The sequence below is a fragment of the Heterocephalus glaber genome, unplaced genomic scaffold (genome assembly GCF_053883595.1).
Source record: "Heterocephalus glaber isolate CG9 unplaced genomic scaffold, H.glaber_assembly_v1.0 deba00000594, whole genome shotgun sequence".
Taxonomy (NCBI): Eukaryota; Metazoa; Chordata; class Mammalia; order Rodentia; family Bathyergidae; genus Heterocephalus; species Heterocephalus glaber.
Window position 1 is genome coordinate 25,941,880 of NW_028258151.1, and position 18,294 is coordinate 25,960,173.

Here is an 18,294-nt window from a genome sequence, read left to right on the forward strand (position 1 = left end):
AAGTGGAAGAGATGCTTGTAAAATACACCAGCTAACGTGCTGTGGCAACTTTTGTTTAAGCATGCTCTCCAGGGTCTAATGAATTTATGTAAAATCGACTGTGTTTTAGTCACAGGCAGGGACCTGACTTTCCCTTTGGTTCTTAGTCAATTTGAGTGTTTTCTGAAACTATTTCACTACCTTTTAGCCTGTTGGTTGTGTGTGAATCTCTGGTCAAAAAGTCTCTCTGGGGCTGTAATGATTCAGACAATTTCAGTCTTTTTTGCCCTTCTGTGATAACATTCTCCAAATCTATTTCAACAAATTTAGGCAGCGCTTAGAGCATTCTAGTGTTCTATAGGTTAGAGTTGACACTTGAATGTTATTGAGCTTGTATGCTTAGCAGTTTCATAATCTATACTGAAACTACTTTTGGTTCCAATTCAACTTTTACATATTGGTTTATGCAAGATGGATCCATATTTAGTTTCAGCTGTGATGGTTAAATATATTAATGCTTCTTGCATCTCACTCTTATTTTATTAAAACGAGAGAAAAATGGAACAAAATCAAGCAGCTGTTGCTAATGGTAGCATGATTGAAATAAAAGGGGAAAATATTTGGCATGCTGAATAGTAGTGGATTTTAGCCTCGATGTTATGTGAAATATTAATGTGAAAAAACCAGAAAATTAAAGGAGCCCTTTGAAATGCAGAAATATAAAAGACTGTGTGAAAAATGATAGGGATTATATATTTATCCTTATCCGATATGACTCAGAACCCTTCCTACCTACCTAACAATGATCAGTTTCTTAGTTGGATATTTGAACACTTAGTTTTACATTGTTAAGAAAATACAGCACACATCTGGGGCCGGAGATTGAGCTTAGTGGTTCCGGTGCCTGCCTTGCAAGTGCAAGGTCCCAAGTTTGATTCCTGGTACCAAAAAAAAGAGAAAACACAGCACCTAATAAATGCTTTTACATTTATTGGAAAAGTACATCTTCTAATAAATGTTTTTTGACTTTAGTTCATTATTACCTGATAGCTTCTCTGTAAGACAAAAGCTGTAGTGTGTATTGTGCAGAACGACTCGATGAGTATTTATCAAGTGACAACTGTGCTTCCACAACCATTACGTCCAGGCTCATGTGTTAATGCCTTTTGTTACCCGACAATCCAGATCAGGGATCTCTTTCTTGTCACTTCAGTTCTCTTTTCTACCATACCATGCAGCTTATCATTCAGTTGCTGTAGGGAGGATGCAAGAAATGAGGAAGAATGATATAATTTTATTTTAAGATCTTGACCAAATAAGCAAAAGCAAATACTTGGAATATTTCTTCCAATTATAAAATGACTCCACAAGTTACTATAAGTGTTTTTTTTTCCTACCAGAATGACACAGGGTCATCATAATAGAAAATCCAAGCTCTATGCAAAATTAAAATGCAACAAAATGTCCACATTCCATCCAATGTCACCATTTGTTTTATATATTTTTTGATGTATCTGTTTGTATATATTCAGGACACAGATATATATGTATAGATAGAAATATTTTATTTTTATTTTTATTCTTTTTTTTTTTTTTTTTTTTTTGGTCCTGGGCATCAAACTCAGTATCTTGCACTTGAGAGGCAGGCACCGTGCCACTGAGCTAAATCCCTGGGCCCAGAAATATTTTAAATAAAAGTGTTAAGATTAAATTTTATCGGGAAGAAGAAAAGGAAATAACATTGAAAAGAAAAAACCTACCAACGAAACTTGAATACATTTTTTTTTCCAAAAAAGCATGATTCTATTAAGTGTTTGTAATCCCCGTTGTTTTAAACTTCATCTTTCAGTTTTAGATAACATCAATGAATTCCCCAAATCAATGAAAAAGTGCAATTAGCATTCTTCCACTTCCTCCCACTTCTCCACCTCCCTTCTTCCCATATTTATTAGTTACATTTTAAACAGTTAGAGTATATAAAATTTACCATCTGTTCTGCAACCCCGATTTCCCAGATGTTCAGTCATAACAAAACATTTACTGGATTTAATGTTCATCACCAGTTTGTTTATTACACATTTTCACTTCTTACTTTTTTATTTTTATGGAACTCCTGGGTATCTGGATTACATCATTTTTTATTTTTCTAGAAGAGTTCATGGGAGTTCTATCTTTAGAGTCCTAGGAGATTTGAGATGTTTGTTTGTTATCTTTTTATTTTAATGAAAAATTTTATTGGTAGAATATTCCTGAATTGGACTTTTTCTATTTTCAAAAATTTGAGTTCATAACTCTTTGAAGGTAGTTTGTAGGGAAACTCCAGCCTCTTCTCTGTTCCTGTCAGTGATTTTCTTTGCCTGCTTACCCCTGAACAACTTTTTCATTCATTCATAGAGTTTGATACGTTAAGTGATAGGTATCCCACTGTTGTTCATCATGAATATTTTTTTCTACTGAATTGCATATTCTTCATACAAAATTCCTCATTTCAGGAGAAATGTCCTGCGTACACACACACACACACACACACACACACACACACACAGTCACTCCCACAAGTTTTAACCTCCAGATATAAGAATATTTTTTCTAATTGCAATGAATTTTGTCCTTTTCTTCATATACATTGTGTTCATTTCCAACCTTTTATCCATCACACTAGTTGCATTTTTGGACAGGTCAGTTTGTTTTTAGCTTTGCTAATTTATTTAATATTTATGTAAATGGTGTTTGAATATTTCCTTAGCTTTCCAATGTCACTTTTAATGTAAATGTGTTCTTATAATATAGTCATTTTTGATTTTTTTTTTAAACTCATCTTGTGGCAATCTCTAAATTCTTCCAGAATCTAAACCAAGGTACTGGATGAGGTTCCTTTCCTCCAGCTGTGTTTTACTTCCAAATGTAATTCTCTATTTAACTCTATACACTACATTTCCCGCCCCCCTCTTTTACCTTCGTTTTTCTGCCTGTTTATATTTTTGGCTTCTTTTAAGCTTCTTGTCATCATTCTTTTCTTCCTCCTCTACCTTCTCTTTTCTTTCCAAACTCACCTGCTTCTGTTAAACTTCAATTTTATCTCTGCCCTGACCTCTGGTATGTCTATATGTTTGCCATATCATATATTTTCTTTCCACCAAAGTTTATCATGGACTTTTCCAGGCCTTCAGTTTTCCAGTACAAAATGGTGAATTTTTCTTAATTGTGTTTTACCTTTTTAAGCATCCATTTGTCTTTGGCCCTCACTTTTCTCTAGTTTATAGGAATGGAAGTGATATGGATATGAAGTCTTGGTATGGATATGAAGATTACTTAACTATTTGTAGGATTACTTACTAACCCCACTGGTCTACCTTTCTCTACAGAGGAGTTTATTAGTGAAAATTCTTAGAATTTCATTTAGTCCTTTCCTTATTTCTATTGTGGGCAGTCAGGAGCTAGGCTGAAGACCTCGTTCAAAGTTTCATGGGACCATACTTCATATAATCTTCCAAATCTCTAGCTCAAAATTTTCTTTGTGCAGCTATTGCTGAAGAATTATTTCTCTTGATTCATCTTTGACTTTTTCTATTAGTTATTACAGGATAAAAATTTCATAGTTTTGATTCACTCACTTTTATAGACTGTGAAATTTTCAATAACTGAAAATGAGAGAACAATTATTTTTTCCTTATCTAAACTCAGAAGTACATAGTTTACTCAATAAAAATTTCATGAATCACTACTAAAATTATTTTGGGGGTTTAGCTCTAAAGATTTTGGTATAAGAAGGGATAGCATCTCGTACTATGCCTCATATTTAATAGATGCAAATTTTTATGAATTTATCAATCAAGAGAGAATTCTAAAATTAATAAATCAACAGAAAATTCTCTGTTTCTATTATGATGCTATGAGGGTTAATTTTGTGTCAACTTGTCTGAGGCACATTATCCAAGTATTGATTAAATATTCTAGATTTCTGAGTGACTATTTTTTAAAGATAAGATTCATAACTAGATAACAAATTTTGACTAATGTTTGGGGGATATCATCCAATTATTTGAAGTATTTCATAGAACAAAGACTCACCTCCCCTAGGCTAGAAAAATTTCTGCCAGCAAACTGCCTTTGACTTATGTGATTGAGAAAGCTGGAAAGTCCTAAATCTTAATATGGGTCTCTCTGTTTCGCTGTCTCTTTGTCTGTCTGTCTCTCTTCTGCTTTTGAAAATGGCAAAGATGCTGTGATAAATGAGTTCAAAATGAGTGGAAGTATTTTAAGGGACACTTTTGGCAATATGTCTTACACTATAATAAGTTTTTAAAGTTTAAACATTCACCGTATTGTGGGTGTGTATGTGGGTGTGTGTGTGTGTGTTGGTGTAGTATGATTCATGACTATGAATATTTTCCACTATTTTGTTCTTAATAATTCTTTATATAAAATTTGGCCCCCGTGAAACAAGATAGATTTTTTTTTTTTGTACCAGGGATCGAACTTGGGACCTTGCGCTTGCAAGGAAGGTGGCAGAACTACTGAGCTAAATCCCTGACCAAGATCGATTTCTCTTAAGAAGCTGATGTTTTCAATAGACATCTTGCTTTTTCTCTTATTCTAGGTTTTTTATGGAAAGCTGAAAAAAGAATAATAAACACCATGATTAACGGGGATGGGTTAGTATGAAAGAGCTACCTTATTTTTTATAATTTGTTCTGTCTTTAAATAATTGTTATCAATGCTTAAATTTTGAGGGATTATTAGAAATATATTGTTTGAGAAAAGCAAGTAATATATTCCATAGAGAGGAAATATACATGTGAATCACAGATTAGTAAAATGGTCAACTATAAAAACTAGATCCAATAGAAATATTTTCAGATTGGCCTCACAATCACCTTCATCTTTCAGGGTACATGTTAGAAATGAAAAAAATGGAGGCCTCTTTTTTTTTCCATTAAGTTTATTTGTACATTTTAGGTATACAATACAGTTACATTCATCATTGGGATCTTGTACCTTTACATGATGTATCCTGGATCTTATTTTTTCCCCATTCCCCTGCCCTCCCTTCACCCTTTACTTTTATACCTATTCAATCATAATTGGAGAATGTGCCACCTACAGTTTTTCATGAAAATAAATAAATAAACAAAGAAAATGTCAGGAGATTCAGGTGAGAGTCATCTTTACATATGCTCCAGCTTGCTAGCAAATGGATTAGAATTTTGAGACTGTGTATAATAATTTGGAGGTGGCTCAGTTATGAAGAGCTTAATTTGCCATGATAAAATATGTTCACTTTGTCCTGGGTACTAAAGAAACCAGAAGTGGAAGTCTCAAGATTCAGAGGTTTTCATCAATTTTTTCCTTTTGGAAGATTATAAGAACTACATGCAGAGGATAGTGACAGGTTTTTCTTAGACTTTTGGTCTTTTGATCTTTCTGTTTCCTTTCATATTATTTCATAATATTGCTTCAATATTAACATATGTATAATATTCAAATATATGTTTTATAATAAAATATTAAAAGAAAACTCCATGTTAAATTATCTTTATTTTAAATGGATAATAAACATGAGATGAAAATGAGTGTGTCTGAAATAGCTAGTGATAGAAACCAGAATCTCAGAAAAAATAGAGAATAATTACCTAAGTGAATTCCTGAACTAATTTAGCGTCACCACAACTAGGGAAGAAGATGCATTTTATGGTATAAAGAAAAAAATTATGCTGATACTTGTTAAGACAGTAGGGAAAACTATTTTCAAAATAACCTCAGGACTATTGAAATAGGTATAGGACTAATGGGATTTTGCAATAGAAGAGAAAAATTGTATTCAATTTTGAATGTACCTGTGACTTAGAGGCTACTTATGCTAAAAAGCATTGCCTCTTCAATTGGGCAGGCCCAAAAGCAAAGCTAAAGCTGAGGTGTCCTCTCTGCCTTTACTGTGTATCTGTCTCTTCCATGATCTTAAACTTTAGGTCAGATTCCTGCTTGGCTTTGCACATAGGCATGTTCATCACTGAAGGAATATCTGAAAACTGATAATGCAAGGTTTTTTAGCCCTATTACCTAACATATTCTATCTCCCTCTATGATTGAGGACACCAAAATAAGGGTAGCTAAAATATTTTTAAGATTTTAGGAACATTCCATTGCCAGCTTTCAGAACATCTTGTTCTAGAATCCCTTGAGTGGTTCTTAGAAGTCTTTAGTCATTGCCCTAAGCCTTGGATTTCAGGAACAGCAGAGTCTCATAAATCAGCCCAGGTTGAAATTATTCCCCTAAACAGAAGCAATTACCCCATGACAGGAAAGAGCTACCCTCCTAAAGCAGGGGCAATCACCTCATGGGGACCAGGTCGTCCCCTCAAGAAATAAGAACTTCTTCAGAGCCCCTCACTGAACCAGAACTGAGACAAAGATGGCTGGACCACATGACATGACCAAGTCTGTTTAATTATGCATCTCTTTCATCCTTTGCCTCAAGTCTTCCTCTATTTAAATAAAAAACTCATACCAATACCCTGCGAGACAGAGCTAAGGATGCCACTTGTCTTAGAAACATAGTTATATTGACTAAATTTCCTTCCTACTTCACCATTTCATTTCCCGCTTCAACATTTTCATTTAATTTCTTTTGGAGGGTAATGGCCAAACCTGATTTATTGGGGCTCTCAGAGGCAGCCCTCTAACCTAGGACTGTAGTAACATGAACACATGTGAATCCAGTAAAGAAAGCGGTAATTTATACCCAAAAAGCCAAATGAGGGGGTAGTGTACAGATAATGTCAGAGAGGAAAGAATCATCATGGGTAAGGAGGGATTCTGATAAACCAACCTGACAAGATTCTTGGTTGGCAGTGGGCCACAAGCACATGCCTGAGGAAAGAGACTTGTCAGGCTCAGTGGAAGCCTGTGAAAAATTTGGCAAAGAAGCGAATCTTCATCAGTATATAAAGTAATACTTAGGGAGTTGTACCATGAAAAAGAAAGTTATAAAACTGGAAGCAAAAAGTGCCAAAGTTAAATAAATAAATTTTCTAAAATTTCAAAACCAGCATGACCTTGGGAATATAACAAAGAATACTTTATTGGATCCCATCCACTACTAACACATTTTTGCTAATGAGATGTTGACCTACTTCTTTCAAAGAATAATTATATTTGTATCTCTCAACCTGAAGATAAGTACATCAAGGCAATAATGGGATAGGCTTAGGGGCAATCAAGCTAGAAAAGTATGAACACTCTTTTGCCAAGGATTGATCAAGTTAGTATGTATGGCTGCGAGATAATAAGACAAGATGTAACACCACGCTTCTGCACTCTCATCTAAACAAAGCATGTTACTATTGCATTAATTATGTACTTGTATTCTTGAGGGAACAGGATGTCAAGAGAAAGAATGTTTTGATTAGCAACAAGTATTCACAATCTACTTGAACCTTTTTCCATAAAGTTAACTCCATATTCAGATGTCAAATGCAATTTTTTTAGTTCTCCATAATCAAGTCAGTTTTCTTCTCTAGGCTATTACCTCTTGCATAATCAGTACCACTGATGGGATGTGATTGTTTTTGTTTTTTCCTTCCTTGAGAATTAATTGATTAATTGGCAGTATAATCTATTTCCCATTATCTTTCTAAATCTTTATAAAAACTTTTGCCAAATATTTAGGCATCATAGAATTTAAAATACATTTACAGAGATGGAGTTACCCAACAGTAAATTGCCTGAATCCTAGCAAGTCATACACTAAGCTCTGCTTCTCAGATATGCTAGAAAAATCCAGCTTCCAGCCTCAGTCAAATTTAGATAGCTAACTGCATCATAAACACTGACATACAAGAGGAAGTTATGAATAACAGGAAATAAAGAAATGGAAAGAAAATAAGCATGAGGACCAAAAGGATGGAATTTAGAACCAAAAATTAAATGACATATGGTGATCATGGAATCTCTCTTTTCTTTATCCCAGAGGGAGTTTTCTACATATTTATAATTTAAAAACTTATACTTCAATTTATAAAGAAGATTACAATTGAACTAATTCCAAAAATTCTAGGTGGAAAGAGGAATGGAAAATTCCACAAAACTATGTATGTATCCATTATTTTGTGTACTAATAGTGATTTTAAAACACAATTGAAAAAATAGACTATAAGTAATTAAGCAGTCTGCCAAATGTATAAGTGATATTTATGTATTTAAATATATATTTGCAATAAAACAATTTCAGCACTACAAGAAGCTTTTTTAAATATTTTGTTTAGAAGATAGCCTTGTTGCATTTGGAAGTGAAATAAATTGGAAAATGCTTCCCCATGTGGGCATGTTAAATCTAATTCATACTGAACCCCTGTTTTCCTTCATGATGCACTGGACTTGTTGAAAGAGATGTATTTCCAGCCACAGTGCAGCTTATATTTAACACACTCCATAAATGAGTCTTTATTCATTTTTTTGTACAATCTCTTACACTTGCAGAGGGACTCTCAATCATTTTGTAGAGACCTAAAGAATAAACCATGCATCCAACTGAATTAAGGAAAATGTGCAATGGCAAGAAAATTAAATTGAGGAATTAAGCAGAAAATGTATAAAACATTTTATTAATGTTGTGCATGCACTCTGAGTTTGTACAAAATACAAATTTAATGAGTAATCTTTCACCAGTAAGGGAAAATAGAGTAATTGACTGCTGTGATACAACTTTCTTCAGTACACACCCATGGTTTTAGGCTAAAAAATGAAATTTTCTCTGGAAGACTGGATCTCAAAGTGAAAGTAACATACATCTTCAGCCTTCCTTGAATGAGGCATTGCATTCTCTACATGAGATTCTAGAATGTTGAACATAGAGATTGGGACTCTATAGGGCTAAATTTGAGGACTATGTAGAAAGAACAATTCCTATTTTCTGTGAAGTCTGTAATCTGCTTTCAGCAGTAAGGTGGTTTGCATTTATTCTCACAAGCCTAAGAGGAAAATAAGGGTCTCTATTAATACTTCCTGCTCCTTTGAACCATTCTACTTAGTGACAAGGTGGAATTAGTGTTTCCTTTACTTGTTCACTTAGTATATGCTTTTTTTGGGTGGGGGGTACTAGGTATCAAACGTGGGACCTTGCGCTTGCCAGGCAGGTGGCAGAACCACTGAGCTAAATCCCTGGCCTGGTATATGCTTTTTGATAGCTACTATGCATCAAGACCAAGGCCACAGGGAAGGCCTGCCATGAAGTTGCTCGGAGACTAAAACAGGTTAAAACTCAGTCTGTGTTCTGGGGTGCAGAGGGTTAGAGGGTAGGAGAGAGGCAAACACAAGATCTGAAAGAGTGTAAAGGAGAGAAGAGGAGCCAGCCTCAACCTGGCTTTCTGCTTTGGTCTTCTTCCTCTCTCTCTCTCCCTCTCCTTTCCTTTCTCAATAGGCTTTTTTAAAGGTTTCTTTTTTATTATTGTATGGTTGTTATACATAATAATCACATCCATCTTGGAGAATTGCTGCAGATACACATGGAGCCAAATGACAATGAAGAGATTTGCTGTATTTCTTTTGTTTTGTTTGTTCTTTGTTAAAGCCCATTTTGTGAAAGAGCTATTCAAGCCTGCATTGGGATCATGAGGAAGTGTAAAGTTCTTTTTCTGCCCACACTCCACACAAAGTATAAAATATATTTCAGAGATATCCAACAATAACAGTCATAGCAACTCAGGGAAATATATGTGACCTGGCCCTTTTCTGATGTAAATTGCATTATTTTTCCACTATTGATCTTAATGCATAATCACAATTGTATCTTAATTTAGCTTAATTCATATTTTTTTTTCAGTTAAGCAAAAGCCAATACAATCCTCAGTCGTAATTGAATAACTAATATTGGTTTAAAGCAGTTTATTAAAAGGGATACAATAAACGCAAATAAAGAAATGATTGGGCAAGGCATGTAAAAAGGGGCATGCTGCCTTGTTGTGCCACATGCTGGAGACCTCTGCATATTCAGCTATTGGCAAGCTCTCTGAATCCTATCATTTAGAGATTTTATATACATTTCATTACATTGGCATGATTGATTAAATCAATGGCCATTTGTTATCAATTTAACCTTTTAGCCCTTCTCCCTTCCCTGGTGTTTCATGGGTGGGACTAGAAATCCCAACCCTCTAATCCTGCCTGCATTATCTTTCCAGTGACAAGTCTTTATCCTGAACTTTCTTTCCTAGGAGTCACTGGCCATCAGTCAACTCATTAGCATATCAACTACCTTTTTAAAAAAAAATCTGTGAAAATAGATAAAGCAAATTAATCACTTATTTTCAGGCAATAACCCCAATAGACTAAACAATAATGTGTTTCTTGAGAAAGGACAAGTACTATATATAAGTATCCTGTTTGTCTGCCTTCTACCTAGAGGCATTTTCTAGACCCAAACTGTCCAATATGGTAGCCACTAATCATATGTGGTAATTAAATTTATAATAAATCAAATTATAAATCCAGTTCTCAGATAAGTAATTCACATTTCTAGTACTCCATAGCCATGCATAGCTAAGGGCTAGAGCAGAACATTTTCACAAATACGGGAAGTTCTTTTGGACAGTGTTACTTTGGCTATTAAAGTAAGGATCTGAAGTCCAGCCTATGTGTGTGGTTCTTTTTGAGGTCAAGTGTGGTAAGTTCTAGAGTAGTGAAGCATCTGGTAAATGTGGGACATTGCATGGAGAGGAGAAAGCTGCCAGTTGTCTTCTTGAGGAGAGGACTATATTGCATAAGCATGGGAGGAAACACATTGAGGACAGTAGCTACTGCTTGGCTGATACCTGAACAGAGAGTGCTGTGAGATCTTGCAGTCATCTTGTGGAGAACGTCAAGAATTAAGGCTACAGGAAATCCTCATGTTGAGAATAATGATGCTACCCTAGGGTAGAGACTATATTGTTTTTAAGACTAAAGAAAATATTAATATAGATACTTATTAATAAAGAATAAACAAGCCTCGTGTGCTGAATTTTTTAGATACAAAGGGCACTAGTGTTTGCAACACACTGAAATGCACCAGCAGGTGAATGGATAGATGAAGAGATGAACCAGAGAGTTGATGTAGTATCCAAACAGGCTACATAATTTGCAGAGTTCCATGTGAAAATGAAACTTAGGATGCTTGTTTAAAAATGATTAAGAATTTGAAGTTGGTGACAGTCAAACAAGTTCAGACTTCTGCAACTTTAAAAGTTTTATGTCTGTGAAGCCAGCTCGGCACATTGCAGAAAACCAGGGACAGGTTTCCTGGGGCAGTTTTCATTGCACCCAAGACCTAAGAGATGGATTGAAGTTCAGTAGACCACTTTAGACTTGAATTTTCTTCTGCTCTTCTTTTATGAGCCTAATAAGCTGTTCTTTTTTGTCTAGAAATACCAGCCCAAGGACTGTGTCACTACCAATGGATGATGGACCTTTTTCAGTCCTGGTTAGGGTCTTGATGGTGGAGATTATCTCCAGTTACCTGGCCAGTCCTATTTAACCACATGTATGCATCAAAAACCAAAATTTAATTCTAGAATTTTATAACCCAAGATTTCTGAAAATAGAAATCTGCAAAAAATTCTCAGCCATTGTTTCTTAGTAATGATAAAAGGGACTAGATTTACCTGGGAATCGGGAGACCTGGGTTTGCTGTCTTGGATGTGCCTCTGACCTTGGACAAAATACTTTTTGAATCAAAGATTTCTAATTGGGGGAAAAAAATGATATACAAGTTTTCTCTTACTATGAATTTTAAGATACTGACAATAACATCTTCTAATTTTCTTTAGCAAAATATACAGTATTCATTTCATCCCAGTGTACTTTTTTGCTGGCAGCGTAAATATAGCAATAGCTGCCAAAGGCCACCTTTGACAGGCAATCTCTTCTTAAACAACCACATTAAATCCCTAAGGTGACCAGTGCTATTCCATTCTCCCATTAGTTAAAGGTCATCTCTACGAGCAACCAATTTTTGTATCTCCCTCGGGTAGCTGCTTAAGACTACATTCACTGTCTATATTAACTTCTCTATGCATCTGTTAAATATCAAGGTAATTAAAGACTTATACAGACATTGAGTCACTTTATTCCCAAGAATAAAATACTCTCAGATTTCTGAAAAATTTTTGTCCTTGTTAAGTTTATTAAAGTAATGAGTTGGCTCAAAAACTATAGCAAAAATTTGAGTTGTATTAATCCAGATAGTTTAGTTTATTCTAAAATAGCAAAGCATGATTAAATCTCACAGACTTGCCTTTTTTTTAAGGTTTGTTTCTTGTCAAAGTCTCTGTAGAGATGTGACATGACTTATTAAAACAGACTAAATGAATCTCTACCATCAGGCAGCTGTGTTGTCATGGAGACCCCTGGAATATAATGGGGAAAAAAGCACTTGCAGACCCCTGAACTCTCATTAAATGAAACATTTGACTTACAAGTAACACCCAAAGAAAAAAGTGGAAACAAAGTCTATGTGAATAGGGAAGGGCGCATAGGAAAAGGAGGAAAAATAAGAACCAAGATACATCATGTACAGGTACAAGCACCCAATGATAAATGTAAATGTATTGTATACCTAAAATGTACCAATAAAAGAATTTAAGCAAAGAAATGTTATAAAACAAACAAACAAAAAACTGTTTACAAGCCACTGCCTAGAAATGTCATATATATATGAAATACATATGTATGAAATATATATATATATATATATATATATATATGAAACATATATCAGCCTGACATGGGTTTATGGAACTTACTTCTATGTGTACACTGTATAGAAGGGGAGGTGCAGTCACAGGAGTATCCATAACATTTCATATAATACTTAGTGGTTTCTCAAAGAGTCAGTCTGGAACTTTTGCTTTCCTTACAATTAAGTTTAGAAAAAAAGGAAAGAGAAAGGGAAATAAAACAAGAAAAGAAGGAAAGAATGGAAACAAAGCTTTTGTAAATAAGGGAGGGAGGGGGCTTGAGGGAGGGAAAGAGAATGGGAGAAAAAGAGGACTCAAGATATATCATGTACAGATAAAAATTCTCTTTGATGAATGTGATCATTATGTGTATCTAAATTGTACCAACAAAATTAATAAAAATATGAAATAAAACATAGCACCTTAGATAGGTTCTAGAAGTATATATGGCTAAGAAAACACACAACTATTATTACGGTATCTTTGATTTACGATTCCAGTGTTTGATTTGGTTGTCATTGTATGTGTATATGTTTCTGAATTGCTGTGTTTTCTTTTTTCATTATCTAGTTGTTGACTGAACTCCCATTGTTTCCTAAAAGTCTGCAATTAAAACTCAATCTCTTTTTACAAGGAGCTCACAATAATCTTTGAACATCAATTAGGCCCATAAACAACATAATCTTCCAAATCACCCATCCTAGAGAGACCATATTCTGTTTCAGCCACACATAAATTGGCTATTTCAGATCATGTTTTAAAATTTTTAGTTCTGCACAAATTATATTTTCCACACTTTATGGTGTTTGAATATATAATCTCTGCTGAATATTTGTCAAGATATTAAAGCAAAATCATACTACTTGAATAAGAAAATAACCCACTACCATAAACAAGTAAGATTTTTAATATCAGGGAAAAATTTCACAACTAGACTTTCTACCATTACCGTACAGTGTTTAACGCTTATGAAGTGCATTTTGAATAGCAAAATGGAACTCTATTTCTCTAGTAGATAAAAAATATAGAATTCCATGGTGTTTAACGATTTTTTTGTGAATTTATCTGAGCATTTTCCATAGTTTATTGTTGTTTAAAGTCTTACCTAAGCCATCATTATTTAAGGAAAGCTTTCTGTGGGATGCCTTGCAACTCCTCCCTGTGTGTTCTTTTATTCAGTATCTTTTGAGAGCTACCACAAAGAGGGCTCTTTTACAGGCATTCAATAGATAATAGTGAATGAAGTGCAATTCCTATCTTTCTGGAAATGTCTATCTATTTGGTGAAATATGCATTTATATGAAGCTTAATGCATTGTAGGCTAGACATAGTAGAGGATGTTACAGGAGCTCAGAATAGGTAAATTTCTATCTTGGAGAACTCTGTGTGTGTGTGTGTGTGTGTGTGTGTGTGTGTGTGTGTGTAGTGTAGGGGAGAGTCATGAATACATATAAATTAGCCAAACTAATGAGATTGAAGAAAATTCTACAAGAAGTAACAACAAATAAGAAATTTTTATGTGTAAGAGAATTGACATGGGAAAAAGCTGAGAAATTCAGTGGAGATCTTAGATTGTGAGAGGAGAGGACTGTGAGATGAATACATAAGAAGACAGAAGCAAGATCTCCAAAAGCTTTATTAAATTACTTAAAGATAAAAAGTAAAATGTAAGAAGAAATGCCCCTGATCTGATTCATGTTTTGGAAACTGTTCTGGATATGCTAGATTGGAGAAAAGTGTGGAGGAAAGATATGGGTTGAAATACATCAATCCAGGTGGAGAATGATTATCTTGGACTGGAGTGGAAGGGGTGGGAAGTGGGAAATGAATGAGAATGAATAGATAAAAGAGGCTTTCAGGTGATAAAAGGGGTAAGACTTAGTGACTGATTTTGTGAATGGGACAAAATAAATGATAGAATTTAAGAATGCCTCCCTGATTGCTAACATGGGTAACTAAATAGAGAGCAATGTCATGTACCAACATGTGGACAATGAAAATAGTGCCCTTGTTGGTAGACCTTCATTCCAATCCCCTTTCTTCTCCTGGCATTCATCCTCTATGTTTGTGTCTCTTCCTGTGGTATTGTTTTTACAAGGATACCATCCATAATGGGTTACGGTCTCAACCTACTGTAGTATAACCTCATCTTAGCTTAACTAATTATATCCACAGAGAATATATTTCTGAACAAGTTCATATTCTGAGGTATGAAGGGTTTATGACTTCAATATCTTGTGCTGGATACCCGAATTCACCCATGACAGTATCCTTAAGATTTGTTTCCATTCTTTATCAATAGTTGATTAAATGGCTGAAAATATAAAGCATAATATTAGTGGTATAGGTTTATTATTCGGGGGAAAAGAAGATTATATTTACTAAGTAAAAAGTACAGAAAAAACAAGTAAACATAAAGTATCAAAATGAAAAACTTCTGTATAAGAGAGAGATTTTGCAGCATGTATAGCCAGCCAAAGACTCCCCACATTCAATACAATTAGGACAATCAGTAGAAAAATGGGTGAGAACGATGATATATCAATTCACGAATGAGGAAATACTGATGATCATATCTTTTGCTTTCTTTCTAGTGTTCATTTGGTTAGTCTTTTCCTCAGAGAAAAGAGTCTTCTTGTACTCTTCTATTTTTGCACAACCTGCAGCCAATCCTCACTCTCTCCCTATTACATCTCTTTTGAATTGTCTCAGGGACAGTGTCATGAAATTTACTTTACTCTCACCCACCACCACACAATATGCTGTGAATATCTCTATCATTATTACTATTGTTTTGACATGATCTCTTTGTTTTGCCTCTTGATTCTTAATTCTTGAGAAAGAGTGTGTACTGTTCATATTTTAATCATGAAAACAGAACCTACACTGTTTAATAAATGAATTACCCATTGTGTTATTAAAATATCATGCAAGGAATAATTTATTTAAGAAGTACATCCTACATTATGGTGCCACATGAATGTAAATAAGTTATTTTATTGAACACTGAGAATTTGATCATCTAATAAACTATTCACTTCCCTGGATTTGTCAAGAAGTTCTAAACAAAATGTGGTACTAAATGAAGCAGTGATTAATGAAGCCCAGGAAAAGTATATTTATCATAGAAATTTTAAAAGCCAGGTTTAAAATATTTTAGTAATAGTGTTTCCTCATACATTCCATAAAAAGTGGGTGTAATTATAAATAAACATTATAAAATTTCAAACTTTCTTATATTAAATTGTGGAACTTTTTTCCCTCCTGAAAACAGAATTAGACATAGAATTCATCAGTGTAGCTAGGTTTCTGTAACTCATTTCAGCCAGCAGGTATATATTTAGTATCAGTGAAACAAATCACAACATCTGCAAGTATTAAAATATTTTTCACATAGCTGTAGCTGTAGTCAATGAGAGGTTCTTTTTATGACTCAATTAACATTAAGTATGTTATCTTATTATTAGCTCCTTGTTTTTCCTATGTGTTCAAAAAAAGTAACAATAAACAGACATCTGTTTATGTCCTGACAATCCTTCTTTATTAAATTTATTTGTTTTTTCACTTTTTTCTTTTCCACTCTGAATTTTGCATCCTGATTTTGACAAATTTGGACATGAAATCCTAGCACACATGAATGAGACAGTAATCTTTAGAGAAGTCTTTTGGCCATGATTTTTGGTGTTAAATAAGCACTATGAAATATATATTCCTCAATCTCTTTAAATAAATTAAACTTTACTTTCACACCATAAAAAGTCAAATTTTATATTTTGTTTCTGCTTTGTATATTTTGTAATATTCTAATATTGATTTAACACATACCTAAGGTGATTTCTCTGTAAAGTTGTCTTCAAGGTTAGTAACACTCACAGCTAGTCAAATATCAACAAAAAACTTTGATTATCACTTCAAGTACAGAAAAAGTTTTAGACATAGGAGCTATAATGTTCTGTCTGTCTCTATTATTATTTTCCTGGTTAACATGGTCTCTTTTTTTCCTTCTTGATTCCTCATTCTTGAAAACAATGATTGTGTGCAATTCATATTTTAATCATGATAATAGAATATATTATTTTGACCTAATACGTGTTACCATTGTGCTATTAAAAATATAACATAAGGAATAGTTTATTTCTATTAATAGAATTTTCAATCTTTACAAATTTTGTACCTCAAGGTGATTCAGAAACTGCCATGAATTATATTGTAAATGGTAAGCAGAAAAGAAAAATGTTTTTCTGAAATGGGAAGTAGTTCTAATAAGTGGTACTATGGTAATAAACTAATGAAAAGGAAGATGTTAATTCAACAAGTAGAAATATGAAAGAGATGCCAAAATGAGTAAACATGATATTTATTTTATTGCATTGATTGGCTGTTCTCTGTAGATCAGGCGTTCTTAAAGAATATTGCGTTTTCTCTACATTCTAAATGGAGCAATCTGCCTTCATTTTAAAGCTAAGGAAAGCAAGATTCATTCAAGAGGTGGATTTTATCGTCATATACATTTTTCGTTTTCTCCACTTGTCAAAATTTCACAGTGATCTACGCAAGTAACTGAATACAGGTGTGGGGAAATCAAATCAAAAGCGGCTTTCATCGCACCACTAGCACCTCGTGCTTTCAGGAAAAGCGCATCTTGGAACATTAGTGGTGCTTTTAAAGGGCGAGGAGTATAATTGTGAGAAATTTTATTCTGTTCGCTTTTCATTACCGTAACAAGTAACTGAAGAAAGAAACTTGAGAAGAGGAAAGATATATTCTGGTTTACAGATTTAGATGTTGCAGTCCAGGGTTAGTCGGCATGGTTGTTTTCGGCCCTGTGGCAAAGCAACTCATCATGGAACAGAGTGTGTGGTAGAGAAAGCTGCTTACCCCACGGCAGACAGCAAGCAAATCAAGAAAGAGGAAGGAGCGCGCTGCAACTATCCCCTTCAAGGGCATCCCTCCTGTGATCAAAAGATACCAACTAATTAAATTCTACCACCTTCCACCAAGCCTTTATCACGTGGTCTGTGAGGGACACTAATCCAAACCGTGGCACTTGTAGAGAGACAAAATCTGAAGACTGGATGAGAAGTTATATAAGGTGATTACAGAAATTTCTATGTTGAGTCTTTGATCAAAAAGTAAATTAGGGGCCACTGATTGTCATTCAAAACGTAAAATATAATCAACTAATTTGCCAGCTTGTTTATCTTAATTAGGTATTATTTGAATACACCGTGCTGTTTTTGTTTTTATAACAAAAATGATAATATCTTAATTGTTTTATGTATTTTAAGCTTTTACAAGCCAACCTGCTAATCATTATAGAATTTCTAAACAGTGCTATTTCTTAGAAATAACACAATGCCAAAAAGTAAAACAAGCAAGCAAAGAAAATCAAACACTAAGATGCCAAATTAATATTTCATATATTTCTACTATTTAATTAGAAAAATTAAACTTCAAGTATATGAGAAATAGTTAAAATATTTTTCAGACTATGACCACCTTGATAATCTACCATGTAATATACAAATACTCAACTATTTATCATCCTTAAGTAATAAAAGAAATATATATCACTAAAGAGTATTTACTCAACTATCATTTCTCA